Source organism: Ixodes scapularis, unplaced genomic scaffold (genome assembly GCF_016920785.2).
Source record: "Ixodes scapularis isolate PalLabHiFi unplaced genomic scaffold, ASM1692078v2 PGA_scaffold4__175_contigs__length_147842914, whole genome shotgun sequence".
Classification (NCBI taxonomy): domain Eukaryota; kingdom Metazoa; phylum Arthropoda; class Arachnida; order Ixodida; family Ixodidae; genus Ixodes; species Ixodes scapularis.
Genome location: NW_024609879.1, coordinates 41459666 through 41487365, shown reverse-complemented (window position 1 = coordinate 41487365; position 27700 = coordinate 41459666). Strand labels below are relative to the sequence as shown.

At 46.0% G+C, this 27700-nt stretch overlaps 1 long non-coding RNA gene across 1 annotated transcript in view; it reads right to left on the bottom strand.

Moving 5' to 3' along the window:
- Positions 1–7320: 7320 nt before the first annotated feature.
- Positions 7321–27700, bottom strand: part of LOC121048303 — a 29744-nt gene continuing 9364 nt past the window's right edge. Inside the window, exons 2-3 of the long non-coding RNA XR_006078197.1 lie at positions 19161–19289; positions 7321–7486 (exon numbers count right to left, since the gene is read on the bottom strand). This is a non-coding gene — a long non-coding RNA (uncharacterized LOC121048303). The remainder of the gene's footprint in view (positions 7487–19160; positions 19290–27700) is intronic.

The window sequence follows — 27700 nt, the reverse complement described above, 5'->3', positions numbered from 1 at the left end:
CAGTTCGCGGAAAGCTCGAGTTACGCTTTCATTTGCTGCTCCTCTCGTCCCGTACAAGAGACGTAGCGTCCTCGTCAAGCCTTATTGGGCTCGATTCGCTTGATTCGGGGCCGCCATACTGAGATGCAGGCGACGGAGGAACTTTGCTCCCCTGCTTCAGGGACGAAAGTTTCCCCGTTTCTAAAGGAACATAAATTACAAGACCCTTCCTCTCCTAAGGGAGGACTATCCATAAGCTTTTTCTAATAGTGTAGTACGGCTTCGGGCGCACGACGTGAACGACTTCAGGTCGTGGTGGGTGGTGTGATGATGTTCTTGTTCCGTCGGACATCACCTCGCAGTTCAAATCCCCAAGCCGACGAAGCACTTTGTAGGGTCCAAAGTAGAGCTTCAGGAGTTTCTCGCTGAGACCACAGCGGCGAATCGGTGCCCACACCCACACATGGTCGCCGGGATCGAAGCGAACTTCGATCCGGCGAAGGTTGTACCGGGTAGCGTCCACTGGTTGCTGATCTTGAATTCGGAGTCGGGCGAGCTGACGGACTTCTTCGGCTCGTTGAGCAACCACCTGGGCGTCGGAGATCTCATCGTCAGCTGGTTCGTGAGGTAGCATCGCGTCGAGCATGGTCGTTAGTTTTCTACCACGCACTAGCTGAAACGGGGTTACTCATGTGGACTCTTGCACCGCCGTGTTGTAAGCAAACGTGACGAAGGGTAACACCTCGTACAAACTCTTGTGCTCTACATCGACATACATGAAGGTCATGCCGACGATAGTTTTGTTTGGTCGCTCCGTTATTCCATTCGTCTGTTGATGGTATGCAGTGGCTAGACCGTGGTGGGTGCTACTGAGACGAAGAATTTCTTGTGCCAGCTGAGCCATGAACGATGATCCACGGTTTGTAATGAGGACTTGAGGCACCGTGCCGGAGGACAATAGACTCAATGGAAAACATGGCGACTTCAACAGCAGTTCCTGATGGGTTTGCGTTCCGCCGTATCGCGTGATAATATATGGCGACGATAATCCATAGGTTTCCCGATGTTGACGGCGGAAAAGGGACAAGTAAATTCATTCCAATCTGCTAAAACGGCGTGAACGGAGGAGCAATCGGATGCAGAAGCCCTGACGGCTTCGTCGGCATTTTCTTGCGTCGCTGGCACTCGTGGAATGATCGAGTGTAAAGGTGAACCGTCTTCGGTAGCCTTGGCCAGTAGTATTTTTCCCAAATAATGGCGAGCGGCCTGCTGTAGCCAAGGTGCCCAGCTGTTGGGTCGTCGTGGCAGGCTTAGGAGATCTCCTCTCTAAGGTCGGCAGGGATCATCAGCAGCCATGGCGAGCTGTTGTCTCCGAAGTCCTCCTCGTAAAGTACACCTTGTCGGAGGACGAAGGTCGGCAGGGCTCTCAATAAGACCCGGAGAATAGTACCCCCTCGTCCTTCGAGGTGCTCGATTAGCGCGCGCAACTCAGGATCGTCTCTTTGACGTTGCGCCATATCGTCTCTGTTCACCGCGCATAGGAAGCACTCGTCGTCCTCGTCGTCGCAGCTACCGCGAGGTGTCTCAACAGGGGCTCTTGACAGGCAATCGGCGTCGTTGTGCTTGCGGCCTGACTTTTAGATCACAGTCATGTTGAACAGCTGCAGTTGGAGGCTCCATCGAGCGAGACGTCCTGAAAGGGCCCTTTAGGTTCGCCAACCCGCAGAGCGAGTGGTGGACCGTGACAACGTGGAAAGGACTCCCGTATAAGTACGGGCGAATCTTTGTGATTGACCAGACGAACCAAAGACATTCCTTTTCAGTCGTGGAATCATTTCTCTCCGCTTCCGACAGTGTCCAACTTGCGTAGGCGATGACTCGCTCGTTGCCTTCTTGCACTTCAACCAGTACAACGCCAAGTCCTTCGTTACTTGCGTCCGTTTGAACCTCAGTTTCCGCATCGTGATCGAAGTGTTTAAGAATAGGAGAAGTCTGGAGTCGTTGCTTCAGCTCGTCGAATGCGTGCTGCTGTTCTTGGGCATTTTCGAACTTCTCGGTGTCCTTCGTGAGTTTTGTGGGCGGTGCGGAAATCCTTGTGAAATTTCGAGTGAAGCGTCGATAGTAGGCACAAAGTCCGAGCAATCTTCGTACGGCCTTCGTGTCTGAAGGCGCTGGAAATGCCGCAACGGCCTGAGTCTTCTCGGGGTCTGTGCGGACGCCGTCGTTACTAACCACGTGGCCTAGGAACTTCAGTTCGTCATAGGTGAACCGGCACTTGGACTGCTTAAGGGTGATCCAGCGGTCTGTATGGCCTGGAGAACAGCTCGGAATCGTCGCAAATGCTTGTCGAAGTCATTTGAAAACACAACGACGCCGTCAAGGTAGACGAGACAGCTCTGCCACTTCAATCCTGCCAGTACGGTTACCATCACACGCTGGAACGTTGCCGGCGCCGTGCATCGTCCGAATGGCATCACCTTGAGTTCGTGCAGTCCATCCGGAGTGACAAAAGCTGTCTACTGCCTGTCCCGTTCGTCGACTTCGATCTGCCAGTAACAGCACTTCAGATCCATCGATGAAAACTATCGAGAGTGGCGCAGCCGGTTTCGCGTGTCATCGATGCGGGGGTATGGATAGACGTCTTTCTTCGTTACCGCGTTCAGCTGTCGGTAGTCTACGCAGAACCTAAGCGTTCCGTCCTTGTTTTTTTAACAAGCACGACTGGAGAGGCCAACGAACTGCTTAAAGGCTGAATAATGTGGTCGTTGAGCACTTTCTGCACTTGCTCTTGAATGACCTCCTTTTCTTCTACGGAGACTCTGTACGGCGAGCAGTGCACAGTGAGCGCGTCGTCCTCGGTAGCGATGTTATGCTTCGCAACGGCGGGGCGGTTTGGCGCACCTACAACGACGTCGAAAAGCAGTCGCTGTTTTCTGCGAGGAGGTCAATCAGCTGCCGTCGTTTCAGCCCTGGAAGCTTGCGGTCAATGTCGGGTTTTTGCACATATTAAGGAGCAGAAAGAATAAGCAGTACTTATTTATTCTAAACTGCACTAAATTGCGTGGGTTTCACTTCATTTTGATCGTCTGCATGCTCACGGACGTAGTGATCAAGTGTTACTCCGTAGTTTTTAGCCGTCTCTCTTGGTTTTCCACATGTCCTTCGTTCGTTTGGCACGTATATTCCCATGCTACAAAGCGCCGATGCCGTGTTCCCGCTAACGGTGTCCGGCAGTGCAAATAAATACACCTAAGAAGCAGTTTTAGCACCGGTTTGGTTGCCACGAGTTAAAGAAGAAACGCCGTAACTAACCAATTAATGTGATTGCGTGACTAAGAAATGTTCCTGTCTACCTACAAATACGCAAGAATTATTCGTAATATTTGCTCTTATAGCTAAGCGCTGGGAAAAAAGGCCCCCACTTTTTCACATCGAAATGCATTGCCATAACTCAATTTCTGACGGGTTGCTCTCCGCTTCAATTTTCAGCAGCACACTGGCGCCAGTTGAACTTCTAGTGTACACCATAATAAGTCTATGGTCACTATCGTTGTCAGTGCGGGAAAATATCCATAGCAAGCTTAAAACAGCACGTGTTGCCCACACGACCGACACGCGCTTCGCAGCTGAAAGATCCTTCCGTGACGGGACGACCGGTTGGAAGAATTTTCGTTCTTTCTCCCTTTTAGTTACATCTTCAGGGAAAATCAACGTGATAATCAAATGCAGAGTGTGAAAATACTCTAAAATTCACCTCTAACTCGCATTTTTCATGAACCTCTTCAGCTTCTCTTTAAAGGGGCACTGCAATTGGACAACAAAAACAAAATGCTGCTTCGAAGGGCGTGCCTATCATTGTCAAACGCAAGCGTTCACTGACAACACAGTTCTAGAACGTCGGATAATTATACTTTGTTTCAGCTTCGTTCCGAGCGCGGCCGATGTTATGAGCCGAAGGGCCAATCTAACGGCGAAAAAGGCGCACCGTCACGGCGTGCTCTTCGCAGTTGATAGGATCAGAGGTGTTCGTCGTCTTTCAGTGCACGCTGCTCCTCCGCCGGCTCGTCCTATCAAGAGCGGAGAACGCCATAACGTTGCTCTTTTTGCGCTCTTTGAATGGACCTTCGGCTCATAACAGCGGCCACGCTCGGACCAAAGCTGGAACCAAATATAGGAAGCAAGGAGTCACGGCTGCTCAACTGAGCCATAAGCTCAGCGGGTCATAAAGCAAGATGCGCTGACACGGCGAAATGCGGCGCAATGCCGGAGGCGGTATCTCCAGTTTCGAAATGTGTAGCCGGCGCTCATCAGCCGCAAGCGCTATCTCCGAGGCGGTACCACGCGCCCGATTCGCAGTCAGGCGCCGCGCCGCAGAAAAGCGGAAAAACACACATGCTCGCACTCACAGTAGGACGCGCATGCGCTTTTGTGTGGTCTCGAAACCAGGCGACCCGCCGGCAGATAGAATTGCAAGCAGTTTCACTCGCAGCTCGCGCGTCCTGGGGACTTTTGTCCCCGACTGTACGTTCACCTGATGCTTGTACTATCCGTAATGTGTGTATAGTATAAAGGATCCCCAAGGCGCAGCAGTGGCCTGAGAAAATCATGTTATTTTTTGTAGAGCATGAATTGGGCGGTGCCTAGCGCCACCTAGCCTAGCTACTTGCAATTACTCTGCTTGACCCCGCCATCTGGTGGCTAGCGATTTAACCTTCTTTCACGCTACGCGATAGACAGAGGCTTCAAGTTTGTTCATTCGAGTGCGGCTTTTTGTTCCGCGGATTGAGTTTGCCCTTCTCCATGATGCCTAATAAGGCGGTTGACGAAGGAATTGTGACTCGAGGAACACCAAAGGTAAGACGCAAAGTGCGCGAAGTAACTGGGTATCGGTTGTCTCCGTTTAACATCGCAGTGCTGACGACGAGAAGACTGCATGGTCTCGAAACGGCAAGTGTCTGTATCTGTGGGGGGAATCTGGCTTCGGAAATAAACACATTTCGTGGAAAGCTCGTGTTACGCTTTTATTTGCTGTTCCTCGCGTTTTGTACAATAGACGTAGCGTCCTCGTCAAGCCTTATTGGGCTCGATTTGCTCGATTCGGGGCCTCCATATTGATATCCAAGCGACGGAGGAACTTCGCTTCCCTGCTTCAGGGACGAAAGTTTCTCCCTTTCTAAAGGATCATAGGTTACAAGACCGTTCCTCCCCTAAGGGAGGACTATCCATACCCTTTTTTCTAAGAGTGTACAGCATAATGTTCTTGCAGCGTTCCTGGCTGTCAAACATTTCAGGTATATCCTTGAGGGTCACGAGTTTCATATCCTGACGGACCATAAGCCTCTAACGTATGCGTTCCATGGCAACCACACCGCCTACTGCTCCCGAGAGATACGACAACTTGCTTTCATTTCCGAGTTCACGGTTGATCTCCGCCACGTAAAAGGCAAAGGCAACTCAGCGGCGGACGCGCTCTCCCATGTCGACGCTGTCTGGGCAAGTCGTGGAGCTGTCGATTTTGAGAGCATTGCTGTCGCACGACGAGATGATCCGGAGTTGCATGCTCATCCTGACATGCTGAAGTCCTTGGTACTCAGGGAAGTTCCTCTCCCTCATTCTAACGGGACCATCCTCTGCGACATCTCTACCAGCAGTCCTCGACCTCTTGTTCCGCTAGCTCTTCGTCGGAACGTTTTCGACCACCTCCACAACATCAGTCACCCAGGCATCCGAGCCACACAGCGCCTGATAAGAGCTCGCTACATCTGGCCTACCATCAACGCGGATGTACGTCGCTGGGCACGAACATGTCTGCAATGTCAGCACTCTAAGGTGAGCCGGCACACGGTGACTCCATTGGTACCGTTCCGCTCTCCTTCTGCACTGTTCGACCATGTGCATCTTGACATTGTGGGTCCACTGCTTCCATGCCGGGGATTTACTTACATCTTAACTTGCGTTGACCCCTATACCAGGTTGCCCGAAGCTATTCCCCTACCCGACATCACTGCCGAGACGGTCGCCAGGACGTTTGTGGAGGTTTGGATCGCCCGCATTGGCTGTCCATCCACCGTCACTACGGACCGGGGACGGCAGTTCCAGTGCTCGCTTTTTGCCGCTCTAGCCCAGCTCCTAGGAGTTCACCATGTGCATACTACCGCCTACCACCCCTCGGCAAACGGCATGGTAAAAAGACTGCACCGACAAGTCAAGGCAGCAATTACGGCACGAGACGGGCGACTCAACTGGGTCGATCACCTACCATTCGTCCTCCTCGGCGTTCGATCCGCGCTCAAACTAGACCTCGGATGCACCGCAGCGGAACTCGTCTATGGCTCGACACTTAGACTTCCTGGTGAATGTTTCAACAGCAACACAAATTCCCAAATTGTTCCATCCCAAACGTACTTGGACAACCTGCGAGAGCTCATCGGAGAGCTTCAACCGACACTACCTCGATATCCTGATTCTCAGAAAGTTTTCGTCAGCCAGGAGATCCAAACATGCCCACATGTTTTCATCCGCAAAGAAGGCAGCAAGAAAAGACTGACTCCGCCCTATGATGGACCTTTCAAGGTGCTCAAACGCACCGAGAAAACCATGACTCTAGACGTCAACGGACATACAGAAACCATAGCGATGGACAGACTCAAGCCTGCATTTCAAGAATTTAAGGACCAGTCTCCATCCTCAGAACACCTACTGTCTCTGCGAGCGAACAAGACCCCTCCCACAAGAAAGCGTGTCTCATGGGCCACATAACTCCATATAGCTTTTCTTGTACTTTAATGTCGGAACCGAATCTACTCATTATTTTTCTTCCTTTTTTGTTTTTGCCAGCATGGGATCTATTAGTTTTTCTTCTCCTACGATCCACGCTACCAATGGGGGAGCCCTGTAGGAGCCCGCAACAATGGCCGCAGCACGAAGCTCGGGTCACGAGCTCCATGACGCGGGTCACGCGCAAATTTAAAACGTGCGGGCAGTCGGAGCCCGAGCACCAATCGATTCGGTCGTGTTCTTTTCCCCATACATGGTATATGCGTGCTGTAGTGACCACACGAAAGGGAATGTCTCAGAACCCGCCAACACGAAGTAGGGTGCTACTACACTATTTTAAAAAGAAACACGGACAAACAAAACTTCTGTTCCAAATCGCATGTTCTCCTTGCTTTATTTCCGCTGACCACTTTTGGTTTGCCTTTTTTTATTTTTGTGCTTACAATCCTATGTTCTCCGCGGTGCTCCCTAACTCCCCCGGAAAAAGAAATAAGAAGCGAAATAGGTCATTCGTTGCGCAATGTACCTCTTAAGATCTGTCAACGCACACTCTGAGATCCGTAAGGGCTTGCTCAAGAGCATCCTTGAACTTGGTGATGTTCTTCTCGGGGCAAGATTTGTTGCAGCTCAGGCCGAAAGTGACAGATTCTGGTCGGATGTTGTACATGACCATGTAGGTATCAGGAAAACCAGGATCCTCCAAACTAGTACCGTCGCATTGAAGATTCACCTTGGCGAAAAGTGGAAACAACCGTCAGGCTTGTAGGGTCACGTGTTCTCAAAAACTGCCAGTTCACGATCTACCAAACTAATTCCCGAATGCATAACCGTAAAAGCTTGTAAAGTTGACAAGCACATTTCGTCACTCTGGCGTGCTTTCAAGTACATACCTCACACCACCTGAATTTACGGGGGGAGGGGGGGGGGGGGGGAGGAGGCGAGCGGGCACAAGGATATCCCAGATTTGCTTACCCGACATGCGTAAGCAAATCTGTGGGTCGGATAAAGCCTAGCTTGGGTGAATTACTGAGGCGTGTTTACCGAAGCATCGTCCTTACCGACGCCCTCGAGCTCCTCGCGTTTTTCGCGGTTACAGAGGCCGCCGGCTACGCTCCAAGGGACAGTTAATTCTTTCGCATTAAAACCAAAAGAAGGGTGTTTATAACAAGAAACGATATGGAGTTAACAGTCTTTTGAAAAGGAGCAAGTATAATTGTCAATTAAGACAAGTAACACAAGGCAATACGTACATTTTTCCAACCGCTAATCAAAATTTATATTTATGCGCGGTTTGCTAGCGAGCCACTGTCCCTGATGCCCGTTAGGCGTATGCGGTTTGAAATTCTCCGAAGAAAAAAAAAAAGAAAAGAAAAAAAAATAGGGTTACAGTACCCTGTCAAAAAGTAATCCAGCTGTATGTTCTTAGTGAAGTACAAGATTGCCAAGACTGAGTTATTTTATCTATTCCAGAATATTTTTTTTCGGGGACACAGGAGGGGAAGGGGACACGCTCACTAGAGAACTGCGAGCCGCCCTTAAACCGGCGCAGTGCCGCGTGCGGCTTGCGACCCGCAGTTTGGGCACCACTGTCTAGCATATGATAAATCTAAACGTGTTGTAAGGCAAGGTCGAAAAACGGAGAAGCCCTTTGAACGTAGTCACAAAATGATATCTTCGGAGCTATTTCTTTTTCTTTTTTTTTGCTGAACCGATAATTTCTGGACAAATGCGGCATATAATTTCTCCGTCATAAAATGAGGACGACATTTATTTATTTTATAATCGCTAAATATATTTCTGATAATTCACTGTGAAAAAACAGCCGATAAAAGCATTATATTTCACAAGATTTTCAATGTTTTTTTTTTATTCTGCAAAGACTGGACAGGCGTTTTAGGTGTAATGTATGACGTAATCGAAATATTTGTCTTGTTTATTAAATTCACGTTTTTTTGTTCGTTTTGTGACTGCGGTCACCGGCAGTGCAGTTCCGGCTACTCCATTGCAGTTAATTAAATATAGACGCGTACAAATAAAGAAATGTACATAAATGATACAATAGCAAGTAGCGTTCGGCCTAACTTGTGTGTAGGTTTTTTTAAAGAGAAAAACATTCACTTTTGAGTGAGTTGCACGTTGTCAGGGTACGCGCTTGTACAAACTCTGTTCTGTGCATCCCTAGCAATTTGTGGCGTACGCACTACGATTATTCTTGCCCAGCTTTGGATGCCTGGTGAGATTAAAATGAGATGCGCGGAGTGAACAAAATGGCGCAGATATCTAAGTTACCCTTTGACGAAAGCACACTACACAAATAGTGCTCATAATGCCGAAGTCAAACTATTGGAACATTCTACATAAGACAGTCTGTATTGTATTATAAGGGCCATTTCACATCAATTACACAAACACTTCGGCAGACGTGTTCGAAGAATGCCCATGTGTGAAAAAAACATTCTTCGGAAGTGCTTCTCCGCGAAATTAAGTAAGGAAATTGACTTCACGTACCCTAGTCACCAAATAAATTTCCCCGCAAATTTTAGGGGGTAAATGTATTGATCCAGTTTTCCGGCTAAAGATTATTGGGGAAATTGACGGCCTGATAGCTAAGCCCCATTTCCGTTTCCCCTTTACATTTACCTGGAACGCTGCTGGCACGTGAACTATACTCCAATTCAGTGACCGGCTATATTGAACAGGGAAATTGGTATCATGTTACATCTGTACAAATTAATTTTTTTTCTGTTAAATTGTAGCAGGACTTAGAGAAATCTGATGCACCCGGCGCGCGTCACACTATTGTTCACAGTCCTACTGACATGTCGGGATATCTTTTCCGGTGTGTCACACTGGATAATTAACTCGAATTATTTATCAAACATTATTAAATATTAATTTGTGCGCAAGCACTGTGGTACAAAAGTGGGAGACCGTGTTGAGAGAGATCACATCGTGCCGTTTCATAAAGGGTATTCACACGGGGGAGAAATCCCTCCCTTTGTTCCCCGGGATGCGCATTACGTGAGAATTAAACGTGAAGCTTTTGCGCTTTGACACTCAAGTAGATATCCAAGAAAGGTGGGGAGCATTTTGCTCCAGCTGCACAAACGCACTCCGCCTTGGCGTGGCATCTATTCGCAAGTGGCGGTGTTTTGTTCGCGTGTCTGGGAACTTTGCAGATGTAGCGCAGTGAGATGCCGGCGGTGTCATTGTGATTCACTAACTTGTTGTGGCTTGCGCTCTTGCGCCCCAAGGAGTCTTCGATACCCACCCAATTCCGACCTCAAACCCCACCTCATACAACTTGCTTTTCATCCCACGTCCACTGTGTTGCATCCACCGATTCAAGAGGCACCTTTCTTTTAGCAGGGAGTATTTCGTCGTCTCCTTCATCTAAGAGCGCTGCTGCCGCTATCGCGTACCGCCTCCGTCTTTTTTCGTTATTTTTTTTTTTACTTTAGACAGCACTCACCGAGTCCTGTTTGCGAGATTGCGACCCCTAAATGCGTCTGATAACACTGATATCCCCCTGGGCTCCCCGCCGGTAGTGTAAATGCTGGAGACAAAGAGGGAGTCTCGCCCGTTTAGTCGATCACTGACGTCAGGCATATCCCGTCCCCGAAACGCATATCATGTATAAATTCCCACATTAGGTAACTTTTCCGTGTATTCTTTTTTTAAGCTTTCAAAAAGCTAAAACATTTCCAGAGCGATATGAAGAAAACAAAATCGCAGGCCACTACCCGCCAGCGTACTGCAATAATAACGCCTGTAGTCAGCTGGCTCTTTTTTTATGTTGAGCCATTTTTTTAACCCATTCGCGACCAAAGCCGGCGAATCACCGGGCGTACTGTATAGGATCATATTGCCAAAGCCGGCGATTCGCCGGTCTCCATGAACTTCTGTTTTGAAGAGCCATTCATGGATGGCGCGCTATGCAGACTTGAGGTAGTGTAGTTAGATACATTGCCAAGAGATTGCAAGGGTCGTTCGGTTCGCTGTGTTTGAGCTTGTTATTTTGAGTGTCCTCTTTCCCGCTCGATCGCTGCCTGCTTGGAGACGATGGCAGTGCACAGTGTTAGGTGTGGCCTTTTCGACGATGCATTTTTGAATGTCCTCTTCGGCAACGATGATGACGAGACTTCTGGTGAGGATCGTGAGTTTTCGGAGCCTCCTCTCGACGACGGAAGTGTCTCCGACAGCAGTTCTGAGTTCGAATCACTAAAAGTGTGCGCTGGTTGCGCGATGTCTGAGCGACCGACGATGAAATACTTCAAGATCTTTCGTGCGAGGAAGAATCCATGAGGGACTAGTGATATATAGACTTCAACGAATCACTTAATCATCTGAATAAACATGTTTCCTTGTTTTCTCCACTGAGTTGTACAGTAAAAGCTTGATATACCAGCAAAATGGTCACGCCTAGTGTGGCTCTGTTTTAGGTGGAAAACATGCCGTACAGACAGCCCGGCTGCGTGCGACGCGCGCTCTATAAAAAGGGGGTTTAAAGATTTAAACCTCGATATAACTAGACACACACAAAGTTATTTCTATGGGAACGACCTAACGACATGTCTCGCAGCACTCTCTACAACGATTTTATAGAAGAGTCTGCGCACACATTATTATTGAAAATTTTTCGTAATTAGTCTGCGTTAATATGCGGATTCGGCACATCACAAAATATATCTTAACTTGCTCAATACACTGTTAGAAAATTCTATCAATCTACGTGGAAAAATCGAATAGAACATGTCCCGTTTTCTGGAAATGCATACAATGTGCTGTTTGCTTTCAAAAACGGGAATTGTACCATATGCATTGAAATGTGCTATTTAGGCAATAAGTATGAGCTTATCCGTATAAATAGAAAAGCTTTACAAGACTACAGTTTATAGTCGGTTCAACTGGTATAAGCGAATTGAACGCGCCCAAAAGTGCCGGATATTCAGCAATTTTTATGGAACTCTATCAGACCGCGGAAGTACAGTGCCCGTGAGCCGTGTTACGCCGCGCGCAGGAAGACATCTCTCACCCGAAAATGCGCAAACCGCTGCCGGCCGGCGTGGGCCCGTGAGCTGCGGAGTGCTGCTGCCCGTTCGGAAGGCGAGTTCGACGTTGTTATCGCGTCGTCAGAGGCGTTCAGCGGTGCGTAGACGGCTTTGTTTTCCAAGGTACGTATACGTTTAAGTTGTTCCTAACGCAGTGTTATTTTACTATCTCTAAGGGTGTCGTATATTCCAAGTTCGGGATGCCCAGCGTGTAGCGTCTCGTCTTCCCAGCTGCATAAAGCTAGGCCTTTTATAGTTCCTGATTTGGGGCGGCATACTGCCCGACCCTACTTAGTATTGATGGTATGCTGCGCTGCGTAGTTACGCGGAAAAAAACTGGAGAAGTGAAGTTAATGCAGAAGGACAGACAAAAACATGCGTGAATTGGCGCAGACTAACAACTGTTTAATTTCTTTCTCTTCTTTTTCCCCCGACCCGTATTTCCAAAATTGCGGCTAAGAAAACGAATGGTTGATGTCTTGAATTTGTTGGCTTCTGAACTTGATGGTGTTTGCTGTAGCTGCCTCTTTGATATGCGAACTGGATGGTGTGTTTTTTGTAGCATTTACCTGGGGCCTGATGTTGGCTCCGACAAGTTTGGTATCTTATTGAGTAGATCTATTTCTTCTTGTCGCAAAGCTAGTGATGGCTCACTGACGCACGCTCCGTGTCTACCCGAGGCCATGTGAAAAGCCTCGATTATTTCACTCTTTGTTCTGTCCTTTGATCTGGCCAAGATGGAAGTAGTGTCAAGGGGAGCTTTGCAGTTGCATTTTGAACAATGCGCTGCAAGGTTGCCAGGTGCTTGCAGTTGTCCGCATGCATGGTTGTGCTCTCTTAGTCTGTCGTTAAGGCATCTCCCAGTCTGCCCGACGTAGGATCTTCCACACGACAGTGGTATTTTGTATACCACACCTTCGACACATTCAACAAATTTGCTCCTGTGTTTCACTTGACACAGTGCCTTTCTGCTTATCCGCGCTGAGCCAGTTATCAATCATCGTCGTGGTAATACTCGTGTGCGTGCCGCGGATGCTCCGGGCGTTTTGCGTACTAAATTAATGCCATTTTTTCAGGACTGATATTTCCTAAATAACTTGAGCTTCTGATAAACGAATTTACTTCGAAATTACCCCGGTCGAGTTGAAACCTTTATTGTAATAGGTGGTATTCACTGGACGCCACATCGGAGCTCTCTGAACGCTGCGCATGCTCAGAGTGAACTCCCGCTTATGGCCTGAGGACACCCTTTTTATGTAGAGTAATGCTACATGCACGACGTCGTGCAGCTCAACCAGAAGTGGCTGTACGCACGACGCGCGTTGATGTTCTTTGATTGGACGACCCGAATCCTGGCCATAGTGGCAGAGCTTCGCTCTGCCAATAAAAATACTGCAGAGCCCCTCAAACAAATATTTTCGCCCCATCATGACCTAACCAACCTCGCAATTCACGAGCTTGCTCGTGAATATGCGACCAGAGTCGCGCATTATGCAGGCAGCCTCACACATTCAGGAGCATGCTCGTGAATTGTAATGGGTTTTAAATGTCAAGTTCACTTTTTTTTCTTTTTTTTTTGAGGATGGGATTTGACTTGTTTTTATCGCTTATCAAGTTCATTCACCTCAACGGAGTGCGATTTCTCCTTGTGATTTAAAGGAAAATACTGTATATATCACCGGAATAAAGCGATAAAACTCATGGATATATATGTTAACCGGAAGAAACTGAGAATCTCCTCCCCAGATAAAAACTGAAAAGATGTGCCATGTTTGAAAACAATATAACTCCCGAAGTCCTAGGTATTAATGCTCTCAAACACAGTTAAAATCATAAACGTTCGGTTCAGCGTTCCTTTATGACTAAAAAAATCGACTTTTTTTCAGGCATAAGCATCTTCGACTGCCACTGGATGGCACCAGGTGCTTCGAAGGAGTCAGCTTCCTCTCTGCCATGGAGCTGATATACGCCACATACCTAAAGTACCCTGCTGAGCTGCTAGCAGCGTTGAAGTTCGTTTAGAGGTAACTATAGATGTGCCTTTCAGTTATGAAATTGTGCGCTGTGAATTTGCTTTGGAAAAATGTATCGTATGGACAGTTCTAATTCCTTCAGGTGGTAGAATTGTCTAGTGGATATTGCATTTCATGAAGAAATAAATAGGCGATTTTTTTGTCTGGGAAGCAGCAATAACTGCTAAATACTTTTTGACAGCATTAATGACATAATACGCCGTTAGCAATAAATTATGTCGCTAATCTGTTATCGTGTCCTTGCCAACATCCTAAGCAGTTTGGCATACTTTTGAATGATGGTGTGCTCTTCAATGTATTTCCGGCAAAGCCGATTTGGCTCAAAATTAGAAATTTCGAAGACTGTAATCGACTTATTTTTCGCAAGAACCTAATTTTCGCAAATCGCCTACAATTTGAAAAAAAAAGGTCCCGCGAACAGTTCTGGTAAAATGTAAACACATTGGAAACTATATTGAGATCCCACCGCATCGGGAAAATTAGAACCCGCAAATTATTCCAAAACTTCAACTTTGACCTCAATCGGGAAATATTGAGCCCTCGAAACATATTTCGTTTACATTATATAATATGGTACAAGTCAAAAAAGGTCAAATTCTGTTTTCATTTGGCAATGTGCAATGTTTCCGAAACTTATAGGAACACACCAACTGTTCATTACCTTATAAAAGTGCTAACTTGTCGGTGGCCAAACGACAACTATAACATGTTGCTTAATGCAACAATTTTGTGCGCTACGTCATGGATTGATGTAATCTCCAGAGGTAATACAGTAGCGTGTTCCTTTGGTGAGTACTGTACATATACAGGGCGTTTTTTTTTTTATTCTTACAGATTTGTTTAAAGAAAGCCATGAAAGCTACACTTATTCGGTTTCTGCAAGTGAGTTATACGCCAATGGGGACATTATGTGGGTGTCTAATCTTTGCGATTAGTCGGCTAATTAATTAAAATTTGTTAAATAACTTTTTAATTAGTGAAAATAGACATATGGTTCCAATTAGAAACTTGCTGAGCGTTATCGAAAACCACTAAATCAGTCATTTTTAGAAAGACTTTCAGCGCGTGAGAAGCGTAGTAGTGCATTTAAGGTACAACTCGTGGAGCACATACAAAGCTAGCTGTCGCGTTAAGGCGCCTGTGCGATTTTTCTGTCTCTTATTTAGCCCCAGCCTTGTACCTGCTCCTCTAGTAGCTTCAGCGCACTGTTGCTCTTTTCACGCGCTCAAAGTCTTTCTAAAAATTACTGATTTAGGGGTTTTGGACGACGCTCAGCAAATTTCTAATTGGAACCATATGTCTATTTTCAGTAATTAAAAAGTTAATTAACGAATTTTAATTAATTATCCGACTTATCGCGAAGACTAACCACCCCCAAATGCCCCCTGGGCGTATAACTCACTCGCACAAATCGGATAAGTGTAGCTTTCATGGTTTTTTTTTTAAACAAATCTGTAAGAAAAAAAACGAAAAAAAAAAAAAAACGCTCGGTGTAGCAGGCGCATAACGATTCCTCAAACGTATTGCAGTATTCCCATGTAGATATTAAGGGTTTCATTCAGCTTGGTCACACTTTCGCTGAGGCATTGTCAATTACATTAAACAAAGTGTCTAACTTTCGGCAGCAATTCGGAAAGAAATATGTTTTGTAGAGCAGCATATTCGCGTTAGCATTTGTGTTTGTTTGGCACGTTCAACAGCAACCTGGAACATGTTGTACCATGTTTTTATTGAAACTTCGAACTAAGAAAGGCAAAGGCCTGATGTTAACGTGCTGCTTTCTAGACACCCTTATTCACAATTCGCTTGAAAATATTCGTTGCTCATATTAATTGGATGTGCTGCAGTAACTGCGTGACCTGCTTGGGAGGATTGTTTCTCTGTAAGTCATATTATTATGTTGCAATATAATGAAAGAATCAGGATGAATCTGGTATTCAGATACATTGTCATATAGAACCAATACTAGAACTTGTGCATCCTACGGAGCATGCAACTATATTTTAATCCGCCTTAGTATCGATCGGCTTCAAATACATGAGCCCTTGTGCTGCAGGGGCACACGAATATACCTGTGACCGGGCTATGCTTATCAGTTAGAATAAGTAATATGAACCAAAAGACATGAATGTTCAGCATTCTAATAATGGGTGTATCTCAAAACGTCCCATTCGCATTTGAACCTTGCACATTTCGTCCTATTCTCATTTGGTCCTTCTCGTTTGAACGTTCTCATAAAATCCGAATCGTGTTTTTCGCAACTGGACCCATTCTCATTTTGCCCGTTCGCTCTACGACCGAATGGCATTACTTCGGCATGCTTCTAACGTTGTTATGCCTTCGCGGCTTTGTTGATGAGCCTTACCTTGCTTGGGCCCCCAACATACCATTAGGTATATGTTATGTGTAGAGGTGCGCACTGAGAATCGTACAATGACGCGTCCTTCCCTTCCTCTAAGCAAACAAAAAAAAAAAAGCGATGAACATTTATTTTGGAAACTTTGTTTGAACAGAAATCGCATACATATTAGCAGTGGTTCTCAACCATTGATGTTTCGCGGACCCCTTGTAGAAAGGCGGAGATGATGGAGGACCCCGCTCGGAGTGAGGGGAATAGAAAGGTATAGGCTATCATGATAATGATTTAATAAATGAATATAACTAATTGCTAGTGTGAAGTAGACTTATCTCATTGACAAACGCACGAGAGTACTCACCCAAAAATTGGAACGTTTCTTAACGACGTGAAGAAAGACAACTAATATTGTCGTGCTTGACTGATAAGACATGGCTTCGCGGACCCCTATAGATGCCTTCGCGACCCCCATTTGAGAAACACTGCAATATAGAAGTGGTGGCATTGTCCCAGGTCGAGAGACCCCAAAAAACGTGACATTTCGGAATATGATGTGGCTGTGATAAATAGTTGGTCTGTTTTATTGTCAGCTAGTAGCTTTTCACGACGATCTCGACGCACTGCTAAAATCCTTGGCAGAGAGAGTATGCCTGTAGCGTGGCACACACACACACGCACGCACAAAATATATCAATGTACTTATTAATATAACCCCCCCCCCAAAAAAAAAAAAAAAAACGATTTTCGTATTGAATGAGTCAAGTGCGACGGGTCAAAGCGAGATATTTTTGAGAATGGCTGTTTTGAAAAGGGCCAGGTGAAAAGGGCGAAACGAGAACGGACTCAAATGAGGAGGGTTGAAATGCGAAGGACGAAACGGGAAAGGACCAAATGCGCCTGGTCCAAGAGAGATCTTTTTGAGAATGGTTGTTTTGAGAAGGGCCAAGTGAGAAGGGCGAAACGAGAACGGGCTCAAATGATAACCTCCCTCTAATAATAACCAGAATATTCTGCTTAAGCACTCCAGGCATGTTTTTTTGTAATATTACATTTACTGGTACTGTGAATTCCTTTTTTTAACCGAACTATCGTTGGGTACAACTTTACTAGACAGGCGAGCTGGTTAATATGACATTCTACAAACCGAGGAGGAGGCTTCGAAGACATACGTTTCAATTGAGACGGATGTGTTCGTCCTTCTTTGTAGCCTCCGTCTCGGGTTGTAGAATGTTTTAGCGTTGTGTGCTGACACAAGATCCGAAATGTGTCCAGTTATTACTGAGAACTGATGCCAGTAAGCTGAATCGTTTTTTTTTTTTTTTTTTTTTTGTGTACAATCAGAATTCGTCTTGATGCAAGGATCAGACTTGGAGGCTCATGGTGTCTGCACGGACTGTCCAAATTAAGGGCGTGTCTCGGATTGAAAGTATACTATAGACGAGGTTTAGAATTTGTCCAGATTGGATTACTAACCGATAGAGAAGTTAAAGAAGGAGCCAGGAACTCCTTAGCTTCTGTTATACATCCTCCTCTAAGAAATCCCACCCATTATTTATGTTATCTTTTTTTTCAGGCGACTTGTGGCAATGAACCCGCAGGAGGGGTCCCGGCAGTCGTCAAGAAAAGTTGCTCTGGTGCATCTGAAGGCGCAGGGAGCCCTCCAAGAGTTCTCGAAGTTCCAAAAGAAGTGGAAAGAAACTTCGTGCTTGTTTAGATTAATCTTTCTTTTCTATTGTTAATATTACAATTTGTTGTATAGGCCAAGATGGTTCTTTTCGAGATGTAGCATATTAGCATAATTTTTATTCACATTTTTTGAGGAGACTGCTCACTTTGATATTTTTTTTTATGGGTGAGCTGCCCCCCAAAATATTTGCGGCATGAACTGTTTTTTTTATTGTGTATCTGCTCTAGTCATTTAAAAGAAAAATAAATGTAAATATTTTTGAAGCAGCAAACTGTTCAGTCTTCTTTGCAATGGGTCCGTTGCTATGGTTTGGAACCAAAAGGACCAAGCGTGAACTTAGTTTGATAACGATTTTTTTTTACAAATGTTTATCTGCCTTTATCCCCGTCACTACATGTACAATGCTCTCTAAACTTGACGCAGCATGTGAACACTTTCTCATGGCATTCCTGGCTGTTCTATTGAGTATATATGTCACAGATTCATTGTTCTGTTTTCAGGATAGTGCTCGCATTAGATACGACAGTTCAAATTTTCCATACATACAAGTTTGGGGAACATTTGCGCATTGCAGGTAATTTTATGTTGCAAAGACGTGCATCAAGTTGCGTCTGCAAACTGCCAGGACATCCTTGTTTTGCATGTCGCATATCAACTTTTTTAAGGAGGAGCTTGGCATGTGACATACAAAGCCCGGATGTACTCATGAATAGCGGCAGTAACATAAAATGGGGCGAGTACTATCACAAACAAGACTGCACTTTTTCCGTACGTACAAGAAATGTAACCTGTGTCGTTTTGGACGCATTGGAACATGTAATGTACTTCGTAAAAATGGTACATGTTCTGGCATGGCTTGCAACAGAACATGTGCTGCTGTGTGCCACGATGGTACATTTCCTGTAGCATACAGTACTTGTTCCGTGATGATGGTGTATGGAACTTGTTGTGGCTGCCCATATAGCAACAACATGTCCCGTACTAAAGAAGTATGGAACATGTTCTGTAGTCCGGTAATACAGTACATGTTGTGGCAACAAGGTTAGCATGTATGTGTCCCATATTTTGACAGGAGTTTTTCTAACAGTGTAAGATTGTGAACAATTTTGCGAGAATTCGGCAAGTAACAGTTATCTGTTTTAAAGTTTTAAAACAAGTTAGCTCAAACACCCCTGAAAAATTCGGAGATAAAGGTCGGTACCAACCTTTATTTTTTTATGACATAGGTGCGATACAAAAACACGACAAAAACGCATTTTGAAACAACCATAGCATACCTGGCTGGCTACCAAAGCAGGTCGCCAGAAAACCTGGTTTTTGAGGGAAGGGTGAATGGGGATACCGTTTTCGAGGCTAATGAATACCAAGCCATATATCATCCGCTGCACGCCGAAGCCGTCCGCTGCCTGTGTAGGAAACACAACGGAAAACAATTAGGCCTCTCAAGTAAAGCAAGCAACTGTGGTGTAGAGTTTATACTTTTTAGGAAGTATTTACAAATGGTCACTGACACGAAATGTTCTCTTTCTCTTCACACCGGTCTCTAGATTTTACCCTTTTTCTCGGAGCGGTGGAAAGCCCGGAGATTAACCAACCGTAACATGCGGAGAACCAGGAATGTCAGCAGGTATTGTTAATATTCTGAACCGCCCGCCATGGCAAGTGATTTGACACGTTTTAAAATTACCTCTTCGACATGTAAAAGCAAATTTTCGTATTTTCCAAATTATTGTGGTCAAGGCACTGGTAACAAAGATATCGAGGCGGCGCCGACGCAGATGCGATCGCAGCTCCAATGCTCACGCCCCATCTCAGGTTCGAGAACAAGATACACCACAACCAAACATGAGATTCGTTCCATAAAATTCACGATCAGCGTTTTTTTTTTTTTTTTTTTTTTTTTAAAGTATTAACCGCTATTAGGGAGTTTTAGTGGACCGTTTCCATTTTCGGCTCCGCTCTCAGGATGCCAAACTGCGCACTCGCGGTGTCCTTCGCCGGAATGGAAAGCGGAGGTCTAAAAACGCCTTTTAGTAGACCGGTTTTCTTTATCGCAAGAGCGTTTCGAAAGTGTTAAAAAAAATTCACTTGCGTAGCCCCACAAGTGGACGTTTACAGTACTAGTAAAAAAAAAAACACCAAATGTTAACACTAAGAGAGTGAAAGGATCGTGTTTGCAGAGGTGGTAAAAACGAAGGCGAGAGTAATGAACACAAAAGCGTAGGCACACACTCGAAAAATATTAAGCTATAAAATATAAATATAATCGTTCCACCATGTGTTCGAGTGAAGCCGAACGTATAAGCACGAGCATGTTGCTCTACACTGTACTCGCACTGCACGAGCGCGATGCTGGCCAAGGACGCTAAACGTTCGGCACTCGCTCTTGTAGCTTCTGCTACTTATGCTCCACTCGAATTAAAAGCAACGCGGATTTACGTATTCAAAGTAGAAAAATTAATGAAACGGACGAAGTTTGCGCATTGCAAGAACACCCTTTTGCTAAGTACGAGAACAACCTTGTGCGAAGTTTGACTACAGTGTTGCACAAAGCTAGCAAGGTAACTGCACGATGGATCCCCGCTGTTTTCAAGGAAGGAGACTTCTACTAACGAGATTAAGCTGGCGAGACATCGAATTTATGATTTGCATCACCCATGCTATGAAGCGCCGAAGCTTCCTTTCCGAACTGTGTGCTGGACATTGCCAACGTGGAAGAAAAATTCTTTTGAAGGCAATCCCGCTTCCAGAAGGACCTGGCTGCTCTGCAAGCGGGCCTCCAAATCCCAGCACCCGTCAGATAGGCGCAGGGTGTTGCCGATCCGGCGAGACGCTTCGCATGGTTTTTGTCGACTGGCCTATTCTAGAGCCACTCTATATGGCAGCGTAGCTGCCAGAGTAGCGACACGACGCAAAATTATCTAGATGCACGACGTCAGAAGCGCCTATAGTGATCTCCATTTTGGGCCTGGGAGGTTTCTATGGTAACCGTACTGCTAGTGACACCGGGTGGCAACCTTTATCTAGTTGATATCTCCATTCGTGTATTGAAAAGTGGATAAAAGACCTAAAAGACGCTTTGCATGGGGGTACGGCACGGGCCTCTGGAGGAGCGGTGCCTGAAGCCTGGTTCAGACAGTTGCGTTTGACTCCGTTTGACTGCGTTGCGGCAGCGAGAAACCAGGAGATCCCTGCTGCTAATATCGCGTGCCAAGATGATTCCTTGAATTGGATTCCACGCTTCGTACGAAGCACAGATGTGGCGGTGACTCGCTTACGGTTCTCGCCGCAACGCAGTCAAACGCACTCAAACGCAAGTGTCTGAACCGGCCTTTATTCTTCTGTGAAATGAGACGATTTGCAGCGTGCACGGACAAGGCGAGTAGTTTTCCGCACCGCCAGGATGGCGGTCGCTGGTCGCTTCGTGGGACAAACGTACCGTTCTTGTACTTTCGGACTTCGCTCCTATGGAACAAAATCCGATTATGCCGGCCATGACAGGACGATTGCCTTGGGACATGACTTCTGCTCGACTGCCCCATAATAAGATAATGTATGCTCAGCACCATACTTCAAGACCCAATCATTCATTCAAGATGAGATTATCTCACCGACTGGCGAGGAGCGACGGCGACGACGGTATCACCCTCATTTTGGGCGATGAACAGTCGACAGGTTTAAACGAAGAATAACAGCACGGTGGTCTACAGAGGATTGTTAACGTCATCAAAAGAGACGGACGCCGGGTATGAGGTGTTCTTGCCGACAGGCCAAGTGGTCGTCCGGAAGTTTACCGGCATGCAAAACGTCAATATTTTTATCTGATGTAGCACACATACCCGTGCTAAAGGGGCCATGAAATGATTCTTTAACTTCTTCTTCCCTAGCTTTAATCCTCAACTCCAAAGCAAGCAGTGGAATCCCGCGGTCGTGACATGCTAGGACACCGGTGCGATGACCCCAAGCTTCCACCGTGCTTTTTAAGCACACCATAGAACTTGTCATTCGCAAGTGCACTCATGTGCACTCATTGGCCCCAAACGTGAATTCAAATATCCATCGACGAATTTATTGTTGACGAGCGAATACATCCGAGTGACGCAGTTTTCGTGTCAAATGCGTGAGCTGGGGTCGGTTGACGTCATTTTGGCTTTTGTAGGCATTGCAAAGAGGATATTTAGAACCATACACACATGATTATAGCATCATAGCACAAAGACATTAATGAGTGCAAAATGGGCCCAGCTGCTGAAAATAAATATTGCACTCGTAAAAAATATTTGTCTGTAACTTGTTAATTACAAACACGAACACACCTCTGAGCATATAAATTTAATAGTATGTGTTGATGCATTCTTATAGAGCAGGTCATTTCATATACGTCATTTGAGCAAATGCCAGCTTGTCACTTGAAAAAAACAAACCTAAAGACACTGCGATCAAATGCAAGCTATTGCAACGAAAGGACGTTTATCAGAGTCTTCAGAACTGTCGATTCGTAAAATCGTCGATTAGTACAAAACATTAAAGGTCGCATGCACTTCCTCACTTAAAGTTGCTGTGATTATTCGGTGACCCAGGGCTGAAACAACTTCCCCTAGGCCCTACACACGACGTATACCTTTCGTTTCAATTCTCAGAAATTCCAACATTCAAAGGAAGCTAAAAAATGCGAAAAATGTTACCCTAAAAGCTATATCTTCAGATCGTTGATTAGTGCAAAACGTAAAGGTCGCAGGAGCTTCCTCGCTCGAAGATTGAGATTACGCGGTTACCTGGGGCTGAAACAACTCCCCCAAGGTCCAACATGCGACGCATACAATTTTGCATTGATTCTCAGACATTCCAACGTTCAAACAAGGCTAGGAGTATGCAAAAATTGCATGCAAAATGTCTTATCGATCCTCGAACACATCCAGAAATCCGAGCACCGCTACGGCGATATGACTCATGCTGTCGCGCAGGTGCTAATATCCAGAGCGATCTTGCACAGAAAAGGTTTAAAGTCAGATTCTTTCAGATCTTCACGTTATACCTGCGTCAGAGAGCACGAAGAAGTCCGAAATCGTCGGCAAGCAGCGGCACATTACGACTACCGCGCACCGAACAAACTCGTATCCACCAGCTCTGGGCGCTGCCATCTTACCGGTGACATCACGGCTCTTTTGAAGTCACGTGATGAGTATTCACTCAGTTGTTAAGGAAACCGAGCCAGCTCAGCTCGTTGCTATGGTACCGCGTTTGACCAATCACGATGAGAGGCGGCACAGGGAAAAGCGTGACGCTACTCTGGCAGCTACGCTGCCACATAGAGTGGCTCTAGCCTATTCCAACCGTATGTTCGAACTTGAATGAGCGTTTGGACGGAACTCGTCGGTGTTCTCCCGTATTATGACCACGACCGGTTTTATAGGGGCGACCTGCTCATGGTGCGTTTCCTTATGGGAGCGCGAAGGCCAAGAAATATCACGTGAACAGCTTGGGGGGACGGAGTGTTCTGCTTGGCGCCGCCCTAGCTCACCACAAAAATCGTGGCGGCCGCTATGGAAGGCAATGGGAGCGTGTTGAAATAACGTTGGTTTCGGATGATTTCTGTCACATTTAATAGGTAGACCCTAATGTTAGCACATTGTGTGTATATAATAGTGTAAAATGAGTCACCATATCATAGTTTTCTCGAGCAGAATGGTTAGTATTGTGAGCTATGCATCAGTAGGGTGTGCGAGTGTACAGGATGGTGCATCCAGTCTGCATGCTGGAGCGCACTCACGTGATCGAAAAAAAAATCGAGTTAGATGCTCCGGCGGTGGGCCGTGACACTCTTGGTGGATGTTCGAAGTGAGACACTGTCGATTGGTGGTGAACTGGGTCTGCGAAGTTGGATCGCACAGGGTGGGAAGGAGTTCTAGTGACTAAGCGTACGGGTAAAAAGGGGCGCCGCCGCAGGGAGGGGGCAGATGTAAGCGAGGAGTCCGGTGGCAGAAAAGTGGCTACGAGCCGCGTGGTCGCTACTTAAGGACGATGTTGAAGCCGGTCCCTGCCTACTGAACGGAGGAGGTGCAGTGCTCGATAGGATGCTGTTCGGGGGCCAAGTTGGCGCCATAATAAGGTAGGAGGCGTGACGTTGCACCAACTCGAAGGAGGCAACAAGTTGCCTGGTTGCCGAATCCCACACCGAGCAGCAAAGCTCCTGGATGGGCAACACCAGTGCTGTGAACAGCAATCTGGGCACATCGCCACTGGGTCTTCTTGTGGACCGAATGACGTAGCCAAGGAGTCGCCTTTCCCCGGACACGACGTTTTTGACGTAACGATGGAAATCGAAATGCTGGTCGATGATGACACCTAGGAGGTAGATATGCGTTGATCTTGAGATCTCCACTCAGCTCAGGAAACGCGTTGGAGAAGTCGAAGGTTGGCGCGAGGCAATGATCTGCATGGTAACGCGTTCGGTTTAAGTTTAGGGGAAGTTTGTTATCTTTTGACCTAAGAAGAATGCTATCTAGATCAGCTTGTGGCTCTTTACCCAACCTAGAATCGCAAAAACGACGAAAAAAGTCCTTAAAATAAAGCATATTATCGTCAAAACGTCGCTGGTCGGGGAGCCGACACACATAGATATACTCTGTTTCACCTTATGATGTACCGTACGGAAGGCTACAAGCGCGAGCTCCTTGCTCTAGGGCACATCTCGGCGGCACAAGCTCTCGTGCGTTAAGAGTAGCTCCCAACGCTATGACCTCGCGCTTCTAGCCTTTTCCGCGGTACAACGTAAAGTGAAATGGAGTATAGTAGATACACACGCGAAAGCGTCTGCTAGTGTGGTGAGCTAAAGCACCAGTAACCGCGGTGGCGGTTCAGCGAACTAGCAAAGTACTAAATAAGCAAAAGCAAATGCGGCGCGCTCGCGCTGCCTAGGGTGACCTGGTCGCCCCTAAAGGAAGTATTCACTGGCGGCCATAGCTGTGTGCGCGAGTGCTGAGCGCGTGCTGATGGCGAGCTTCCAAAGTTCTTTTGTAACGTGCATTCCGCACCCTCAGGATTGCCGGTCTTAGCAGCCTATTGATGTGAGCTCGTTCCGAGCATGCGCTCTAAACAGCACACACAAATATGACGTCCAGTGAATACTCTCTATGGGAAGTATTCACTGGCGGCCATAGATGTGTGCGCGAATGCTGAGCGCGTGCTAAAGGCGAGCGTCCACAGTTCTTTTGCAGCGTGCATTCCGCACCATCAAGAGTGCCGGTCTTAGCAGCCTATTGATGTGAGTTCGTTCTGAGCATGGGCTCTAAACAGCGCCCACAAATATGGCGTCCAATGGATACTCCCTATTAAGCCGGCCGTGATTGTGAGCCTCACTGTGGGTCACATTAACAAGAGGCTCGGCCACCTGCTGGTTTACATGAAGAAACGTAGGTGGTTGACCCTCGCGAAACTGGATCGAGTTGTGCTCGCAAGTGAAACCCTGCATGTTTTTTTGTTTTTTTTTAATTTCCTGTTTCCAATGTATCTAGCGTAGCTGCTGTCTCTGGTAAAAAGTTACCCTTTTTGATGTGCCAACAATTTAAGTCTTTACATTTGTTTCGGCACAAAAAAAACAACAAAAAAACAAGGTGTACATGGGCCGTGTTAGTAGATATCACGACGAGCGCGTTTGTAATCTGTGAGGTTTAGTAGGCCACTTTTATAAGCCCTCTATGCTCTACTTTACGCTCTGCAAGAAGCATCATCCCCACCGCGCTTGCGTGGCCCGCTCTGAGTTGCAACGTATAGTTTGCGGAGTCAGCGTGCTCTCCGCTTCACAAGTTGCAGAGCGGACGGCTTTCAGCGTCCATAGCGTGATCGCTTATATCTCAAGATGGCTGATCTTACTCAATACGCGTCGATGTTTTTCATTGTGACTTCAGCCTGAAATAGATCAAATCAAGAAGTAAAGCGTACGCCCCACGCGTGAAAAGGAAACCTATTCAATAGACCGATCTCACCAGGGCCGGTTTGCTCATCTTGCGGCTGCGGACGCGGCCGCGTCCAGGAGGGATTTTTACGTCACGTGACCAGCTCCATGGGGACAAGGAAGTACCTAGTGTCCCTGCCTAATGGCGGAGAGATCCGCATCGCTTCAAGCACAAAAGCCTAATTTCGCTCGCAGAAACTGATTGGAGGGACTTTCAACTGGAATCTAATTGACCGCCCCTTTTTACTGTAGGAGCGGCAGGTAAAGTTACGGCCAGGGAGGGCAAATAGGAGCCAAAATAAAGAAAAAACCACACGAGATAAAAGCGGTAGCGGTATTTTTATATACCTCCGCCGGCGCCGCGCCTCGCGCCTTCTGTTGTGGTCGAGAGGTTAAAGCGCCGGTACTTGTCGTCGCGGCGTGAAAGTTCCGGGTTCAAATCGCGCTAAAGACTTCTTTTTTCTTCTTTTTTTTTTATTTTGCGCGTGTTTTACTTTTGAACTGTGATCCTTTTTTGGAAATCATCCACTTGCACTACTGCGCCTTACACGCTTTTACTGTTAGTCCCACCTGTTCAATCGAAACACCGGGAAGAAGGAAAAAAAGATCAACGCAAGTTAACGGGCTAATGCAATCATTTCGTAATGTTCATTAAAAGGAAACCAAGCTAACAGCATCAGTATTTCCTTTCACACAAGCGGAGCCGAAACAAGCATCCTTTCCCCAGCGTTTACAATTTTATCTGTTTTCAAATAACGCTCTTGCTGCGATTCCTTTCAATAACAAGAGACGCCTATTTAGGACTAATAAAAACTGCAGTTGTAGCAATTAAAAAAAAATCCAAAAAACAAGCAAAAAAAAAAGACTAGCAGCTCAGTGGGATACATTGATTGAGCGAAATCCTACAGGCAAGGCAGCAGGTCAAACGTCTGAGAAAGTAGTAAAACCAAAATAAAAGAGATCATACTTTTACTTGCATGGAATGAGATAAAAAGTATATTTATACTCTTTACATTTTGTTGTGGCAATCGTTTTGTAATATTAACACATTACTTGTTGAATTTCAGTTAGACTAGCAGACGATCACGACCAAATGCAAAAATGAATCAGGCACCGACCATCGCAAACCCTCTCTCTAATGCAAACACCTAAAATGACTTTGGCTCAAGAAATGGAATTAATTATAATTAATTCCATTTCTTGATCCAAAGTCAGTTTATGTTTTTGCATGAGAGAGAGGGTTTGCGATGGTCGACGCCTGATTCATTTTTGCATTTGGTCGTGATCGTCTGCTATTTTAACTAAAATGCAACAAGTAATGTGTTAATATTACAAAACGATTGCCAGAACAAAATGTAAAGAGTATAAATATACTTTTTATCTCATTCCATGCAAGTAAAAGTATGATCTCTTTTATTTTGGTTTTACTACTTTCTCAGACGTTTGACCTGCTGCCTTGCCTGTAGGATTTCGCTCAATCAATGTATCCCACTGAGCTGCTAGTTTTTTTTTTTTTTTTTTGATTTTTTTTTTAATTGCTACAACTGCAGTTTTTATTAGTCCTAAATAGGCGTCTCTTGTTATTGAAAGGAATCGTAGCAAGAGCGTTATTTGAAAACAGATAAAATTGTAAACGCGGGGGAAAGGATGCTTGTTTCGGCTCCGCTTGTGTGAAAGCCATACTGATTCTGTTAGCTTGGTTTCCTTTTAATGAACATTACGAAATGATTGCATTAGCGCGTTAACTTGCGTTGATCTTTTTTTTCCTTCTTCCCGGTGTTTCGATTGAACAGGTGGGACTAACAGTAAAAGCGTGTAAGGCGCAGTAGTGCAAGTGGATGATTTCCAAAAAAAGGATCACAG